General features: G+C 36.2%; 1 protein-coding gene and 1 long non-coding RNA gene across 5 annotated transcripts in view; one reads left to right on the top strand and one right to left on the bottom strand.

Moving 5' to 3' along the window:
- LOC124949564 (zinc finger protein basonuclin-2-like) overlaps window positions 1-15,608 on the top strand; it is a 208,952-nt gene that overhangs the window by 83,759 nt on the left and 109,585 nt on the right. The gene's annotated exons all lie outside the window — the stretch shown is intronic.
- Window positions 1,241-15,593, bottom strand: LOC124949565. 2 transcript variants are annotated; one of them, XR_007101097.1, is made up of 3 exons: window positions 15,378-15,593; window positions 5,497-6,341; window positions 1,241-1,829 (listed from the first exon to the last, which is right to left on the bottom strand). It is a non-coding gene; the product is annotated as an uncharacterized LOC124949565 (long non-coding RNA). The 2 variants fall into 2 exon arrangements; XR_007101096.1 differs by lacking the exon at window positions 15,378-15,593 and having other exon boundaries at window positions 5,497-5,926; window positions 6,044-6,546.

The following is a 15,608-nucleotide window of genomic DNA, read 5'->3' as shown; positions in this document are numbered from 1 at the left end:
GCACGTTAAGACTTTTATTTAATTATACATAGATTTTTCAATTTCATCCATCGGAATATCCTATCACAGATATATTTATCTACGTAATGGGAGCTTTAAAGAGCTTTCATTCACGATCAATGATCTCGAGTTTCACGATCGATTAGCGCGAGTTTGATATCGTTTAGAAATGCGCGGGCGGTATTCGCTCTTTCGAATATGCTCTTCTGTTTGGTACGGATTTACGTTTACGGCCACTTCATCGGGGCGCGAAACGAGATTCGAAAACGAATCGGCAATACCGATTCTAGTAATGACCACGTTTTATTGGTTCCTCGGGTAATAAATGAAAACGTGCGTGGCACGCGTCTATAACACCTCGTTTCTTGTATTATCCAACCAACATGATATTCGTATAATCGAAATATGATATTTTATTTTCGTTATAGTAAAGAGAATTTCTTTTTAAAAGATATCTCGAAGTAAGTATTGAAAGGCAAAAATCGTAAGATTAATTACACCTAAGAAAATTATTTTTAATTATAGCTAAGAGAAAGAAAAGGAAAGATAGACAGAGAAAGAGAGAAAGAGAGAAAGAAAGAGAGAGAGAGAGAGAGAGAGAGAGAGAGAGAGAGAGAAAGGAGAGAATGTAGAAGAGAATGGACGTTGAAAGGATCGAAGGCAAAATAGTTCATTGTCTCGACCAAACTTTTTTTTTTTGTTTTTTTTTTTTTGTTTTTTTTTCTACATTCGACTCGCTTCTAGAGAAGGACAGAAAGGGTGAAAAAGACGGCTAACCGAGGCGATGATGAATTACTATCATTTATAGTATCTCCTTTAGAAGCAGGCGAGACAATTAGAAGCAACATCGATACAATGATACGGCGATATACGCGAACGACCGGTTGAAAAGCACGCGCTCTGGAACTCCTTTGAAACAACAATACGCATTCGCACGGCTCACCACGTAGCATAGCCTCGAGTTAATTAACGTCGGGCTTCGAGCGACACGTGAGCGATGACGACGATCCGACCGGACGATGCCGCCTTCGAAAGTAACAACGTAAATTCTTCTGACCATTCTTAAAACTTGATTATTTTAATATCTAGTCATGATCAATAAGGATTAGTTTGAACTTCTCTTTTCTTGTAATATATATATATATATATAATTGTTCATTTATTATTTTGTTAATGTGTATTAATTTTTTTAATATTTATTATTTTATTATTTATTTTTTAATATATATCTAATATATATTTAAAATTATTACAGTAAACCCCTGTTATAATCATTATAATTTCTCAACTTGTCCCATAGCGTCTACCATCTATCTATCTATCTATCTATCTATCTATCTATCTATCTATCTCAGTCTCTGAATCAGGAGAAGACGAAACGATAGGACCCATAGACGGTACTGGCAATTCACGAGATTAGGATTAAATATTGATGGCGTCGGCTGATACAGATTAATGTGCATTCGTGGCCTTCTCGATCTCCGCTTCGACCTGGCTCAGCGTTATTTGTCTATGTTCGCGTCCGATTTGGAATGGGTTTCATCCTGTAAAGAAGAAAAAGAAGAAGAAGAAGAAGAAAAAGAAGATGAGAAAGGAAAGAGACAGGAGATGCCCTTTTTGCCCTTCCTTCTTGACTTCCTTCGGATTCGAGGACAAAGACAGGGAATTCTGATTACCACCTTGAAAGTTGCACGGATTGTCGAGTCTTCTTATCTCCTCCGTTTCTCTCTTTATCTCTCATTCCACCTCATCCTTTCTCTTTTCCTCTTACTCATCCCTCGATCTTCTTTCTCCTTCCATCATCGCCGTTATGATGAACGGTGTCGTTTCTAAGGGAGAAGAATTTATTTCGAGATACGACGGAATCCTGAGGGAATCTATTAGCGTTTCACGAATGGACGTGGGCTTTATTTACTTTTTGCGATAACGTCGAATTATACCGTCGAAAAGGTGCTGAACGTTCGATGACATAACGGTGAACGAAGATGAAGAAAATTTATCATGTCGAGCATATATATATATATATATATATGAAAAACTTAAAAAGGGTATAAGAAAGAGAAAGAGAAATAAAAATACTCTGTTGCGATTTAGTTAATTATCTATATAAAATAAAAAAGGAAGAAAGAAAAAGACGTACCCAAGCTTTGTATAACTAATCACGGGAATTAAGTTAACGAGGTCTTGTTGATAATAGCATAAAAAATTCGTAGAAAAAAAAACGTAGAAAATACGATAATTTTTTTTTTTTCTTTCTTTTTTTATGCAATAAGACTACGAACCTGTAATAGCAAGCGATCGAAGGCAACCAAAGGCAAAATGATCTTAGCCGATCGTTCGGTAACGGGATGCGAAGTTGAACCGATTAAAGAGTGCTGCGTAACGAGTGTTTCGTCCGATCGTCGGCGTAATTAATGGCGGCGACCGCGGTCGGGACAGCCCGCGCCATGTAATAATCGGTAATTACTCACGGTAATTAAATAATGCGTTTATCGCGGTACGATCGACCGGTTGGGTGGCCCGAATCGCGGCACACTCTCTTCTGCCCGGTGCATCGAGAACTGGCCATATCTTCTGGGCGACACGTTCCGAAGAACGAGACGATAAATTACTTCGAGTTTACTCCCGCCTCGAAGTGTACCAAGCGAGTTGATCTACATACATATGTAGGTAGATACCTACTTATATATATATATATATATATATATATATATATATATATATATATATATATGTATGTATTTACGTTCGAACGTGTACGTAATGAAAATCAATCAGAAACTTGTGGTAGTGATATTTCTTTCATTATTTTTTTTCTTTTCTTTTTTTTTTTTTTCTTTTTTTCTTTTATTGAAACATGAAAGCGTTCGTTGTTTTAACTGTAATTAAATTAAATTTAATTTAATATAATAACATGAAATATTTCGCTTGAGAAGTTTGTTGGAGATTAACTTTAAATGTAATCGACTTACAATTAATGTCGACTTAGGTATTTTTCGTTTAACGACTGGACATAATGTTCCAGGGTAGTATGTCGGTATTTGCATCTGTCGTATGAAACAAAGCATTACACGAATGAAGTAAAAAAAAGGGAAACAGAATGAAGAGAGCTCATTCGTTGGTACAAACAGCAGTACAATAAGGTAGACTCCGTTTGACCGCAGAAGAGAGAGAAAGAGAGAAAAGGAGAGAAAGAGAAAGAAAGAAAGAGAGAAGGTTATGCGGTCATACGGGGGTCTTGGTGAGATTAATGTGTCGCCTCCTATCACCGATGATTGACAGTACTGTGACCACGACAAAGCGCCGACGCGTAACCTCCCTTTTCTTTTCTTTCCCGCTTTACGTTTGTTTCGTTTCCTTTGAGTCATTCGGTTATATAAAAATTATTATATGACACTAAGCGTAAATTCGCAATGGAAGAGAAGAAGAAAAAAAAAAATTTAAGCAAATTGTGACAATAAAAAGAAAAATGAAAGAAAAAATCCTACTATTTGATAAAAAATATTAATATATATTTTTTCTTTTTTTTTTTCTTATTTTCGAAGTGACGATTGGTCATTTACACATATCTCGTACGTACTATATACATATACATATGTATTGTATATACATATAAGTTATAGAAAATATTTCCACGAATTAAGAATCTTTTTCCCGGTCGCGATCCCGCGGGTATCCGACGATTAGATGGGCGGTCTTGTTGTAATTAGATGAAGCTTTAATTGCAAAGGCACCGGGGCACCTTCCAAGTTCAACTCCCAAGTAGTCTCACGTAAACGAGAAAAGCTCGGTTCTGTCTCCGAGGTGCAATTCTCCGCATATTTACATCTCCCAAGAGATACGTAGAGGGCTTCGAAAGGATATAAGGCAGGAAAAGGGACGACTCGCCAAGGATATGGAGTGGTGGTGATGGTGCGGATAGTGGGGGAAGGGTTCGAGGAGGGGGTTGGATAGCTTGAGCAAGGGTGTAGATGCCCGAAGAGGTGCCGAGCCAACCCCTTTTCTACGCTTTTACCGTTCCCCTTGGCCGTCTTAAAAGAAAGGGTTAATTAAAAACAACAAAAGCTATCCGCGCCATTAGCGCCCGTTTGTATGCGCCGCGTTAGCATTATGTCCGGGCCCTTTCACGAGCGCTTACAGAGTCTCGACTCCACGACCTTAACGAGTTCGATGTTACTACTACGTTGGAGTTAAAGGATTCTCGTGCTACCGACTTTAATCCATCGTACGATGTTGTCTTGTCAAGCTGATTCTGTTCAGACACCGAAACAAAGAGCTTTTCACAATACATTTGCCTGTTAATCGTTCATTCATTTTTTTTTTCTTTTCCCTTTTTCCTTTTTTTCTTCTTTTGTTCATTTCTTCTTTTTTTTCTTTTTACTATTAATTTTGTTCTCAATAAGACCACAAGGTTGCTGGATTTCATTTTCGAATTTGTAACATAACGATTCTAAGGAAAATGGATAATATTAAACTCACCATATGCTAAAAACTCGAACGTAATAATCCCAACGGTTATGGATTTCTTTGGAGTCATCATATTTTATTTTTTCTTTTTTTTTTTTGTCTTTTTTCTTCTTTTATCGTGAGATGGCAATTTTATAAAAGCTTCGCCGAAATGGACAGAGCGAGAAAGAGAGAGAGAGAGAGAGAGAGAGAGAGAGAGAGAGAGAGTGAGAGAGAGAGGGGAGGTCAGCTACGGAGAAAGTATACGCGTGGAAGCGCTCTGTCACGAGTCATTTGCATTTTATCGTCTCCGAACAAGCTAATTGGACCGGAGACTATATTATACCAGCAATTTGGTGATCCAAGATAGGTAGTATCCATTCAGTCGGCTAGATTCGCCTTTTCCTTTCAATTCATTTTATTATCTTTTTAATTTTCTTTTTTTAAATTTTACTCCTTCTTTTCTTTCCTCTTTTCGTTTTTCTTTTCGACAGTCAAAGCATATTATTTAAATTAACCACAACGTTTCTACAACGTCGTATATCTAATTATATTAACTCCCGCGAATTATGGATTCTTGAACTTTCGTCCAAGGAATCGAAAGCAGGATATGCCGTGACTGTCCTACCAGTTCGTTCACGAAGACGGATCGTTTTGTCAGATTTCGCGATCTCGTTTGCAACGTCTGGATAAGACAGGAAAAAGTTGTAAGAACTACTAAACCGGTTGACCTCAAAGTTTTGTGTTTTTTCGAGTGACAGATTAGTTTAATCTGAATATATAATAATAATATCATTGACCGTAGAATATAATATTTAAATCCATACGAAAGAGTTTTTATGTTTATGACTCTCAAAATCATTGATTGAAAAAATATTAAATATTTATTGTTAGGAACACATTTCAACATTTGTTTGGAACGATTAAAATAGGACACTCAGTATATATATAAATATATATATATATATATATATATATATATATATAAGATATATATATATACATATATATATATACATATATATATATATATACATATATATATCGTACCGTTGCCGAGCGAAGAAATGGTCGATCTCCTCGGATATTTATTCGTATCCTCATCTTTCCTCTTCGTCCTCGTCCTCGTTGACTCGTCCCGTGGCTGGCGCCTTATTCTAACTGGAGTTATCTCCCCCGCAAATATATATTAATGCGAGTGATATATCAGCTCTCAGCCGAGAGGGACAAAACCTTAAATATTGGATAAGTTGGTCCGCGGTTGGTCCGTCGGGACGAAATCTCAGTGATGGATGACCCACCGCTGACTGTCATAACAACTTCGGTCCACTCCTCCTCGATACACGAATATCCATATTATCGAGAGAAGATTGAGAGCTTTTTCGTGAAAAGCAACCGGTATAACGGTTAGTTTTTATTTCAGTAAAATCAGCGTCATCGTGAAAAATAATCGAATTTTCTTTGCCTTTTATTTCTCGTTCTTCTTAAAAAAAAAAAAGAAAAAAAAAAGAGAGAAAGGAAAAATAGCTTAAGATATATGTTCGAATCGGTGTGTTCTTATTTGGAATTCTACTTGAGATCAGCGATCTTAATTCACCCTCGATACATATTCGCCGTGGTACTCGTTATTGGATTCCTCCTGATAATTTTGCCTTAAATCATCTCTCACAATGCCGGAGGACGAAGTCGGATTGGAAAGGGGCCTCTAATTTCGTGCCCGGTCTCGACGGGGTCGTGGATTATGCAGGGACGCAGGCAAAGGGTTGATCCTCGAGGGATGCGTGCGTCGACGTGACACTACTTGGCCCCTCTTAATAGAATACCGTCTTCTCGTAAACTGATACACCAACAGCAACAACTAGACACGAAGCTAACGATCTCAAACGTGTTCTCAACTGAAAACGAAATATGTATGTATTCATTTATGTATGTACGTATATACGTATATACGTATGAATGTATATGCCCTTCGACCGCCGATCGTATCTCTCTACACAATGAGTATTAATTTGCAAATATTTCGCGCGTATATCAGAAGTGATGTTGGCGTCATTCGCCTGCTGTCAAGATCGAAAAAAATGGAAGGATTGCGAGCGAGCGAGCGAACGAACGACGTGCGTGTTTTTCCGCTATTTATAAAAATCCACGGTCTCTTTCTCTCTTTCTCTCTCTCTCTCTTTCTCTCTCTCTTTCTCTCTTTCTCTCTCTCTCTTTTTCTCTCTTTCTCTCTCTCTCTCTTTCTCTCCTTCTCTCTCCTTCTCTTTCTCGTGTCGGTCGAACTCGACATTGTCGGCTATTAGTATCAGCCTGGACTTTGTTTACTCGATTCACTACGTTTATTATCGCTAATCATTACATCGAAAGACCGCGAGACTGTCAATCTGTCATCCTGACTGTCGATAACGCTCGCACGTGTTTGGATTACGTCCATGACCACCAGACTTGCATGTACTTCGTATATACGTACATACATACATATATATATATATATATGGATGCATCGTTCGTCATCATTGAAAAGCACTAAAAAAGTTATTTACTCCCACGAAGTATAACATGATATGTATCTATAAAAAAAAAAAATAAAGAAAAAAGAAAAACATTATATCTATGTGAATGAAGTTATCGAACATCATTTTGTATTTCCTTTTTATATAAAGAAAAAAAAAATGTTTACTTTTAACTTTCATTTTTTTTTAATATCCTCCTATATATATAATAAATTTCTATTTTACAGCAATAACTATTAATTTAATTTTATAATTCCAATACCATCGACGTGATTTTAACATTTGAGAATCAAATGAAATTTCGCAATCGGCGAAATATATATATATATATATATATATATATATATATATATATATATAAGGAAAAAACGAGACTTATATTAGTACTTGTACTAGTACTTGTACTAGATTTATAATACGAGTACTTATACTATATTAGATCTTTAATTATTTATAACGAATCTTTATCGTCGACGTCATTCGTGGCCATGGAAAAGTCTAGGACGAAAACTTATTTCGAGCTGGTTGCGTCGGTGGCTCGTCGAAAGCTAAAGGGGTATCTCGTTTTCTGTCAGACGGTCCGGGTTGCGAGAGAAAAAGATTCGGTGCACGAGAAGAAGCATTCGTGGAAATGATAAGAACACGGTCGATGTCACGAGAAAGAGGTTATCATTGAACTGGCAACCGGCCTATGACATCGATCAGTCTGTGTCACTCGATGAACTCGGTATCGTTCAACATTAATTATTATTGCCTCCTCGACACTTTTCGCATCGCACGTTCAAAACATTATAAGTACATATATATGAATATAAGTACGTGTAAATTATATATATATATTTAGTTATATTCGTTAGTCGTATTCGTCCGATAACGACGATAATCCTAGCACTCTTCTTTTTCTTCTTCTTCTTCTTCTTCTTCTTCTCTGTTGCCACGAGGCAAAGATTTCCCTTCGTAGAAACATTTGTCACATTCATCGTTTATTTTATCATATCAACGAAATATGTACGTTTCTCACATATCGGTTTCGTCGTTATGATTGATATCTAATTTACGAATTAAAAATTACTTATTATAAATAATAATTATATGTCGCTTTTAAAACGGATTCGATTAAAAAGTCAAAGTCATTTAAAATGACGATGACGACAACAACGACGACAAGGACCAATTAATTTTTAATGAACTTCGTGCACGTCTCGAAAGCAAAGACTGACGCGTATCAAGATGCTTTTCGAAGAGCACGAAACCGTCCTAGTTCGTAACAGCTAATATAACATGCTATTCGATCGCATGCCTAAAGTTTTATGGTGTAAACAGAGAGCATCGCCCGAGACCCCGTAGCTTCGAGGATAAACTTGCCTTGACAGAATGCAGGTCCCCTAGGAAATACTCTGACCAGGAGAATCTAGCACGTTGTCGACACGAATCCCTTTCCTCGAAAAGTGAGAAAAGAAGAAAGAAAAAAAAAAAAAAAAAGAAAAAAGAAAAGGAAAAAAGAAGAAGAAGAAAAGACAAGATAGAAAGAGAGAAGAAAAAAAAATGCGTAGGCGGGGATCAATTTTCTTTCGACAACGAAAATTTCCAGAAATCGCGTTCCGGTGGTCCAAAGTAAGTAACTTTAGGGAAATAAGACACGTGGCCACTTATGAGAGAGAAAAGACAAAAGACGAGAGAGAGAAAGAAAAAAATCTTCTTTATAAACTTTAAAAGCCTTTGGATATAACAAATCTCTCAGAGGTAGCTCACGGCAAACTAGCGAACGATCGATTAACTTCCATTCATTATCAGAGACAGCCGATTAATTATCCAGTTTTCGGAAGCGAAGTGTAAACCGTTTAACCATTGAACATAAATTACCCGTTAGAATCTAGACACATGTGTCGTTTTATGTAAAGTGTACGTTTCTACTACGTATAATACTTTCTCCCAATACAATTCCACTTCACTCGTGATATATATATATATATATATATATATATATACACATCGTATATGTTTAAATGATCGTAACTTTCGATTTTCATTGCAAAAAAAGGAAAACATATTAGGTAAGGGCGATAAAATCGTTGTCGAATAGAAGCGGTATACATACATACTTATAAAAACACACACACATACACACAAATATATGTATATATATATATATGTATATTTATAAATATATTTATATATATGTATATATTCGCTTATGTAAATATACATATACACATATATGCAAGTAGAACGGTCATGACTTATGAATGGAAGCAGTGTGCGGTCACGTCAATGCGTGAAGCGTGCGTGAGGTTAGTTACGCACCGTTTGCCGGCCCCAGGGGTGTTCACTGCCGAGTAACTTACACCGGAGCAAACAGCGTTCCGAGGGTGCTATCGCAACACGCTTCTCGTGTTACTACGAAAACGAGAGAAAGAAACGTATAGATAGAAACCGAGAAAGGGTCTCGGATATCAAGGAAAAGAGAGAACGTGATAAAGTGAAAAACGTTCGTAAGAATAAAGGGGACCAAATGAAAAATAAGAGAATCTCTGACATGGCCTAAAGCTTAAAACCCCCTTTCCTTCACGCGTCTACTCGACTTTTCGAGATGACAAAAACAAGAGACGCAGCAGCAATCCTCGTCGTCGTCATCATCGTCGTCTGAGTTGTCGTGGACCAACTCGGACAGAGGATTGCTTGTGTTCACGATATCTCAGTTCTCAGTGACGTCGAGACGAGTCGAATCGAGTCGAGTCAAAGATGATACGAACTGTGTTAGTCAGTCTTCATTGTCTTCGTTCTAAAGACCGAGTTACTAATCCATCATTAGACAAAGGAATTCGCCTGAAAAGACAATGACATTGTTCTGTATATTTTTTCTTTTCCCTTTTCTTAGTTTCTTTTCTTTCTTTTCTATTTTTATTTTATTTATTTTTTTTTTTTTATTTCGCCTGATACTCTTTAAAACAGATCGAAGTTTTCAACGATAATCGTCCAACTATAAAATACTACTAGAGTTACATTTACTGTATCGTCTTACGCCTATGAGCGGCTTAACATTTCGTTTAAGACGTTCATAAAGAGACCGTTCAGCGCATCGTTCTTGATCACGATTAATTCAATATTACTTTTACATACTCACTTCGTTCTACTTCTATTATTACTACCGATTAAAGTACTTACTTATTTTCTATAAGGTAAAAAAAAATCATTTCTATCGATTGTTTCATATTGAATTAGTAACTCGATTTTGTTTGTTGATACATCTATTCTCGAAGAGTTACGAGTTAATAATCGATTCTCGAAGGACTCAGCCCTTAATCCACATCAGCAAATCATTTCAACGAGTAAGAAAGAGAGAGAGAGAGAGAGAGAGAGAGAGAGGAAGGGCATACGAGCTAATTATCTAGAGTTCTGGATCCAATTTGTGAACGAGCGCTTGGATTTACCGACGTGCGATGCGCGTACGAACTGCATCACGCGACTTTACGCAGCATGTGCTGCCGAGAGATAAGAGAAATTATCGTTAAAAACGTGCCAGCACGTCCGTTCCCTAATGACGACCCTCGTTCTTTTTTCCTTTTTCGTCCTTTCATTCGAAGGTCAGTATAAGCCGTTTCACTTAAGTTTTTATTACAGTTAAACTTTACCCAAGACCTTTATTCCCATCTTAGACTTTGAAGTTAATTTAATTTCTTTAAATCGTGTTTACTATATAGATTATATGTATACTATGATTATAATCAAGTTCATTAAGATATAACATTTGAACTTAACTTAAACTCGCAACTTATCAGACTCTAAATTATTCGTGAGTATATGGTAAGTAAGTACGTATTACTCCTATTTCGAAATTTAAATTCACAATGTATAGGTCAAATGCTAATCTATCAGTTGAGAAGTTGCAAATACGATCATCATCATCATTATTATCATTTGCATGATTCGTAGAAATCAATTTCGATAAAAGTACGAAATCACTAATAGGATAACTTTGGAATGGTTACGCGTTAATATAAGTCTTTCGAACAAGTGGAAGAAAAGAAAAGAAAAAACGAAGGAAAAAAAAAAGGAAAAAAAAGAAAAAAGGAAAAAAGAAAAAAAGAACTTAACCAAAAAGAAAATTTACCGAGAGGGATTATATATTGAAAGATTTCTGGAAAGATACATAATAATAATTGACGGGAGCCGATCGATCGAATTCAACTCAGGTTTCTTCCCTCATTATGAAAAATAAAAGTTGCCTCTCTCGGCCCGTAATCCACTGCGTAATCCGAAATGCAGCACGCGTAGGTGCACCAACGGCGAATTACTTTAGTTCGCAAGTTGGACCGATAATCACAGTGAAGGTGAACACTTCACGACCTTCTCGTCTCTTTCCTTCTTCCTTCGCTTATTTTCTACCCCGTTCTCTCTCTCTCTCTCTCTCTCTCTCTCTCTCTCTCTCTTTCTCCCTCTTTCTCTTTCTCTTTCGACGAGCATAAAAACGAGCGTTCCATAATTGATTTTGTTCTTCGAAAGTTGGAATGCACTCCGACAACGTACGTCGGATACGGCCCCGGTGGTAATGCGAAACTTGCTGTGAAAAGCCTCGGTTCGCGTACTGGAGTGAGTCTCGAACCCGTTAAAAGTTTGTAACGATCCCTCGCGGAAATTCCCGATCGCTTCGCTCGTACCTCTACAGCACCCTTCGAACTTTGTACCTGCCTTTCTCGTCGTTTCTCCACACGAGAAAGGGAGAAAGACGGTACAGCGAGGAAAGAGGATATAGGGGTTGAATGGTATACCTAAGGAAAAGAAAATGCAAGAGACTCCTTTCATACGTAGTTTTTCGACTTCACATGAAATCATTATCGAAAATCTATATTAGAATATATAGTTGTATATATGTATATAAAAATTTTAAATGTATTTTTATATTAGAAAAAGTTATAAACTTTAAAGATAATATAAAAACATCGTTTTTAAAATTTAACAACGATAAGTTATCGTTCTAAAAATATTAAACAAAGAGAGAGAATGAGAAATAGAGAGAGAGAGAGAGAGAGAGAGAGAGAGAGAGAGAGAGAGAGAGAGAGAGAGAGAAAGAGAGAAAGAGCGTGAGAGAGAGAAGGAGCGTGAGAGAGAGAGAGAGAGAGAGAGAGAGACATTGAATTTAACAACGATCATTAGGCGGACACTAAATTCGATGAGTTTACGAGGATCCGTCGATGACGTATGGCGACGGAGCTGGCAATTATCGTTGAATATCCGTGGCAACGAGCGTACACGGCCGTCATTGGTATTACCATAAACGGCGTAAACGCGTTGTTTCAAGTGGACGCTAATGATAGTGCCGTAATATCATCCCTTCCAAGCGGCACCCTCTATCACTCTCTGTCTATCTTTCTCTGTCTCTCTCTCTCTCTCTCTCTCTCTCTCTCTCTCTTTTCCCCCTCTCTTTCTATTCTCATCCCTCTCACTCCCATCCTGTGAAATCGGCCTAAAATGGTAAATTACCGAGCCGAGCAGAACATGAGAAAGAGAGAGAAAAAAAAATATATATATATATATATAGAAAGAGAGAAAGAGAAAGAGAGAGAGAGAGAGACGAGATGGTTAAGAGTGACTCTCTTGTTCGATGGGACTTAAGTAGCAAGAGTCGGACTAGGTCCACCTTCCATAAATCATTCTAATAACTGTCCGATTTCACCTGTGAACACGATATATACGTATATTTATGTATATATATATATATATATATATATATATATATATGTATGTATAAAATATACGGAAAAGTAATACATATAATGTACGAAGAAATAATACATATATAGATACATACATAGATAGACAGATATATATATATATATATATATATATATATATATATATATATATATATATATATATTATGCGTAAAGCTCGCATATATACATATATATGTACATATATTTGCTCGTGCGAAAGCCGATGCATTATTCAAGGGCGAACTCGGAGACTGGGTGCAACAACGTGGCTAGCTTTGCATAAGCGCTGACGAGAAAGCATGCTTGATTTTGACCGCTACGTGCCTATATATGTATGTACCTAGAATCGTTCTCGCTTCACATTTGAACCTTTTGTTCGCATTCTCTCTTCTTTCTACAATCAGTATTCATCGATAAATGTTGAAAATAAGTATGTTGCGATTTGAGGGCATTTAAATGATTTGTATCTTAATTTCTTTTTTATATTACGAATTTACATTAACAGTGAATCAAATAGATTGAATGATCTAAGCAACGAACATATAATTAAAATGAGATAATTTGTAAAACCATTCGTTATAATTATACATGGTACAAATATTTCATGTTCATAAAACCCATTGTTAACGGTTTTCATTTTTCGAAAGGATGTTTTAGCAAAGGATCAGCTGGAATACAACGTTAGGCAAAGATTAGAGACTCGACTTGCGGTCATAGCAAACATGTAGACTTTCTTGACGCGGCCTAATTAGCATTGGATAATTAGCACAGCGACGCACGATTAGCGGGCAAGACAACGCGTCCTACCGGCGGGCATTGTTACTCACCTACCAATAATTTCTTCTTATTTGCATTGACCATGTAGCTGTACATATACGTGCTAACGAAGTTGTTCACATCCCTCTTGAGATGCTACGTTAATGTTACACCTGATCTAACGTAGAACGAGTTCTACGAGAAATCTTTACATTTGCAGTGTCTTTTTCAACCTTAGAAATTTTGTGAATGAGGAGATTAAATTTTTTAAAAAAGATTTTTTTTCATTCATAATTATTTTTATAAAAATATTCAAAAAAACATGACGTTATTTGTTACGACATAATTTAATTCATATTTAAGTAATTTGTATACGATTAGTGTATAATAGATTTCATCTTGAACAAACACACAATATCTTCCTTTTTTGTTTCTTTTCTGTTTTCGCTATGGATACGATCTAATTTATTAGAGACATAATCAATGCGACAAACTAATTTCAATACGAAGAACGGTTATTACAAGACCGGCAATGAAAAAATATTCGAGTATCATGGCATCGTTATAAAGGGAGAAAAGGAAAGAAAAGAAACATATAAGAGATGGACAAGAGCGCCTATTGCTTCCGGTTGGTAAGGCATGCGTAATGCACGTGGAACGTTATTCCGCTCGGAGGTATCATGACGGTTATTATCGTTAACATGTAAATGTTGTTGGTCTAATGGTGTCTTAATTGAGTCGACCATTAGACCATCGTGTACCACGCACACGTATCTCACCCGTGCCGAGAGAATATTAAGATATTAGGCTCGTTCGTATAATAAAGGTATTAAAAGGCGAATCGCGTGGCATAGATGCTCCAGGGTGGAAAGGGATCTTTCAGATTCTCAACTTTCACGAAGCTACCGCAACAAAATCTAGAGTAGATCCCAAACGAATTTCTCTCTCTCTCTCTCTCTCTCTCTCTCTCTCTCTCTCTCTTTCTTTCTATCTCTTTCACTCTTTCTCTTTATCTTGAAAAAAGGAATATAAAACTGTAATACAATGTAAATGTTTATCATTCGAGTTCGCGCTGAGACGAGAAAACTAATCGCAATAATTACGGCTTTCTTATTTTTTACGTACTTGTAAATGCGTTTAAATTTATCTTCTCACCGACATATGTAGTTATATGTAATTACGAGATGATAGCGAAAATGTGATTTATTTGTTTAAAATACACATATGACGACGACGCTCGTAAAAAGAAAAAAAAAGTATATTATATATATATATATATATATATATATATATATATATATATATGTACACACATATGTGTGTATATGTGTGTATATATATATATATCATCGTACGAAAATAAGTGGCACCGATAATGTAGTGTCTGTGATTCTTTGATTACTTTAATATCGCGACCTCTGTCGCAACACAAAGTCAAAATATAAAATGACGAGTTTTTCTTCTTTAGTTTTTTCTTTTTTCTTTTTCTTTTTTTCTTCTTTTTTCTTTTTTTTCATCGTCAAGATTATGTCAACAATGTCAGAGATCTTTTTCTCGCGGCGCGGGAGCAATACGAAAGAAAAAAAAAAAAAATAAAAGAAAGAAAGATACAGATGCTACTGGATCGAGAATGGAATCGTAAAAGCTACTGATGTTGCTTGTTGATCTCAGTAATCACACTCGTTAAGTACTTTTCTCCTTTCTAAGAAGCCGACGTTTCTCAAGATTTTCGTTTTTCAAGATACTGATTACATTTCACATTCATATTATTATTACTGTTGATATTATTATTATTATTACTCTTGTTGTTGTTATTGTTATTATAATTATTATTATTATTAATAATAATATTAATTAATAATTATTATTATTATCGTTATTTCCTCGTAAAAATACTTATGAATTTTCTTTCATTCTTATATCTATATGCAATATATCTATATGTACATACACATACGAAAACTTGTTGCAATGGTGAACCGTTGTTGCACCTTTGACGTTGCCGACCGTTACGGTAGATTTTCGGCTAATTTGTCCATTGAAGCGTCCAACGTGAGCACGCTTCCTGCGCCGGACAGGAAGCAGAAGTCGATCGAGCATCGACTATGCGATCCGTTAATTATAGTGCCCATGCTCGCTAAACGTTCGTTTATACCGGCTAACGGCAATTTACGGTTCGAGC

This window comes from Vespa velutina, chromosome 5 (genome assembly GCF_912470025.1).
Source record: "Vespa velutina chromosome 5, iVesVel2.1, whole genome shotgun sequence".
Taxonomy (NCBI): domain Eukaryota; kingdom Metazoa; phylum Arthropoda; class Insecta; order Hymenoptera; family Vespidae; genus Vespa; species Vespa velutina.
The sequence above is the reverse complement of the archived record's forward strand: the minus strand, read 5'-3'. Positions and strand labels throughout refer to the sequence as shown.